The 3,319-nt window shown below is 35.6% G+C and overlaps 1 protein-coding gene across 1 annotated transcript in view; it reads right to left on the reverse strand.

The window, feature by feature from the left end:
• LOC107104838 overlaps positions 1 to 3,319 on the reverse strand; it is a 40,885-nt gene that overhangs the window by 30,399 nt on the left and 7,167 nt on the right. The window contains exon 2 of the mRNA XM_015404957.1: positions 1,637 to 1,642. The gene's annotated coding sequence lies outside the window, so the exon portion shown is untranslated. The remainder of the gene's footprint in view (positions 1 to 1,636; positions 1,643 to 3,319) is intronic.

Genomic DNA, 3,319 nt, shown 5'->3' on the forward strand with positions numbered 1-3,319 from the left:
CACTCTCGAATAAAAGGTGAAACTTTAGAATTATATAACTTCACTTTAATATTTTTCAGAAAACAGGAATGATCAGTGATCGTTGTCCAAATATATATGGATCAACTTTCACAAGCCTGCAGAATAAAAACTGACAGCCTTGACAACTTTTACTCTCAGAAATAAAAAAAAATATTGTAAGAATATGTTTAAAAGTTACTGGGAAATTAAGTCATAAAATGATTATGGTTTAAAAGATTAAAGGCATAATGTGATAAATAAGATTTTGTTGGTGATTTTTAATGGGCATCTTTTGACCACTGCAGATCATCCAAATCTAATGGATTGTTAGAACTACATTTATTTAATTTACCAGGACTGTTTCACTGAAATTCATTACATCTTAAGCTAAGGAGTTTATTATATAAATATATTATCTTTTAAAACAAAGTGGCGCGTGTATGACGCCGCCTACCATTCATTCTTCCTGTCCACTGAACTGCTGTCAAGGGCCCAATTTAAAAAAAAACGGCATTTCCCTTTAATAAACTGTTTCAGGGGAGTGATCATAGCGCTCATAACTGCATCACCAGGGCTCTGTCTGTCTCCCTCCCAGATTTATTGATGGGGTGCATCAAAACTGCCGCATCTGCTGCATGTGAAGCCTCATGAGCCTCAGCTTCACATGAGGCTCATGAGGTTCTTTAAAAAATATTCAAGATGCACTGCTCCTGCTGCTGTAGACACACTGCAGGACGTTTTGATGCACCTTGATCCATGTCAAACATAGACTTGGCATGAAAAAAGGCTGCTTCTGCTGCCCAAAGATTGTTCAGTGTGAATGTAGCATAAGAATATTATTAATGATAAAAAATTATTTCAGTCTCTAAAAATTAACTAAATAGCACCTAACCATAAAATTAATGAGAAACAAATTCAAAATTCCAAATATTTATCATGAAATTCAAGCTAGACTTTAAATGAATAAGTTTTCTTCATGTTTTCAGATGCAAAACAGCCAAAATTTGCACCAAGAATTTATTTCTATTAAGACAAGGATGCAACCTAGTCCTATCCAATCTTGCTTTATTTTTTTATTTTATTTAAATAATTTTCAGTGTAATTGGTTTAATTTCCATTTTGTGTCATTGTAGTTGTTTTTCTGGTTGTATTTGAGTTCCTATGTATTTTTTGTTTACTATCTATTGCCCCCTTGTACCAGTCTCCTTTCCCCTAACTCCCTTCTAGGTCCTTCTGTCCACACCTGCCCCCAATCAGTTAATTACTTGATTCTTTGATCTGTTTGGCATTTATGCTCCTCCTCTGCAGTTACTGTTTGCTGGATTCTCTTCATTACTTAATTTCCTCCTTAACCCATGTGTTCCCCTCTGTTCTGGTTCCTGTGCATTGATATTTTCTAAGGGGGGGAATTTATGCTTCTGTTGCCACTCCTCTATATTAAATCAGCAAGAAACCACCCCAGCTAATATCTCTGCATTTGAGTCCTCTAAAAACCTCCACACAGGCTGGCCTACTCTGATGTTACTTCATGTTAACCCCAAAAAGGTATTTCACTGACTAATCACTTTTATTTTGTTTTGTTATCTGTGTTACCTCTATGCCACAGGAATGTAGTTTTTCATATTTTTCTTGCCACTGAAATATGCTATATAAATAAACTTAATAAACCTTTGCCTAATAAATATCTGCATATTCAGAAAAGCTGCTAAATGTCAGCAGATTCAAAACTTTTTCATTCTCAGACAGGTTTAGAAAAGAGAAAGAAACTGCATTAATTTCCTGCCACTTTACACTTAATGAGCAGCAAAGATGAAGTAGGAACATTATAACTGTTTTTGTGTTAAAAATAGCTGCTATACAGAGTCATTTTCTACACAGTCTGTAAACTCTATGGGAAACTAATATGATCGTATCAATACTCACACACTGGTGACTTTCATGGGCTGAATCTTGACCCTCTGAAGGAAAAGAAAAAGAAAACTTTAATTTCATTTTTAATGATCATTTCTAGCTTCTCCTTTCCTCTGAAACAGTAGTAGTTTACCACACTGTGGTTACTATGGAAACAGTTCCTCCTTACTCTGAGGAAAGTGTTTCACAAGATTTCGGAAACAGAAATGAGCTAATAATATAAATGCAGCTACTTGCACTGAGGGAAATTATAATAATAGATGGAAAGGTTACTTGAACTGATACAAAATATACAACATGCTGACAAAGAAGCATCTTAGGTCCTGTTTAGAAAACCACAGTAGTAAGAACCCTGACTACCATTCCTGACAGTCATGTGACACTGTTTAAGGTTCACTCAAACTTCAATCAATGCACTGACCTTTCTCTATCAGGGAATCATTATCTGTTTCAACCCAGCCCCCACCGGCCTCTGATCCCACCCTGGATTTAATCCAAAGGGACCACAGGATGAGAAGTTATATGGAGATAAAATGTAAAAATATTCCCTTTGCCCTTTATGAATATTTCTGTGGTCAGAGAATATCTGCATTTTCATCCAAACAAAGCAGCTTAACCTGATTATGTAACAGGTGTGAATGTTGTACCCTTTATTTACTAGTAACTAGTGGCTCCATTTGACTAAAAATAACTATTAAACACTTCTATATTTGCCAACACCATAGGTTCCCTCTGTAGATTAAAGATCCAGTACCTGCTGTGGTTTTATGATCCTCTTTAACTCTGGTTTTCCTGCGTTTGATGATAACAGCAGTCAGAACCACCAGCAGCAGGAGGAGGCTGATCACTGCTCCAAGGAGAATGATGATGTTGGTGTTTTGGGGAGGATCTGCTTGGATGATGCCAATATTATAAAACATGCAATAACCATGTCAAAAACACATAATTTGACAAAAATCCAAAGATGATATCACACCTTCCAGCCCGGACTTATAATTAGCTTCTATTTTAAAGGTCTCTTCCCTCTACAAACTGAATTTTTTATTTTAGAAATTTTAAAGTCCCATTTGAAAGGCCTGTGGATGAAACACCATGTGAATGTGTTTTGGCCATTTCTGTAAATAGATAAACGTCAGCAGAGATGGCAAAAGTACTCACTTTCCGTACTTGAGTAAAAGTACAGATACTTGTGTTAAAAAATACTCTGGTAAAAGTAGAAGTACTGCTTAAACTTCTTTACTCAAGTAAAAGTAACAAAGTACAGGCTTATAAATTTACTTAAAGTATAAAAGTAAAAGTAGAAACCACTTTTTTCATGCCGTTGCCTACATTTTAAATGGATGTCTGCCAATAGGACTAGATCTCCGTTGTGTTCATTCTCCATCATCTCGTCGTACATACTACTTTG

This window comes from Cyprinodon variegatus, unplaced genomic scaffold, assembly GCF_000732505.1.
Source record: "Cyprinodon variegatus isolate N-32 unplaced genomic scaffold, C_variegatus-1.0 Scaffold1911, whole genome shotgun sequence".
In the NCBI taxonomy this organism is placed as follows: domain Eukaryota; kingdom Metazoa; phylum Chordata; class Actinopteri; order Cyprinodontiformes; family Cyprinodontidae; genus Cyprinodon; species Cyprinodon variegatus.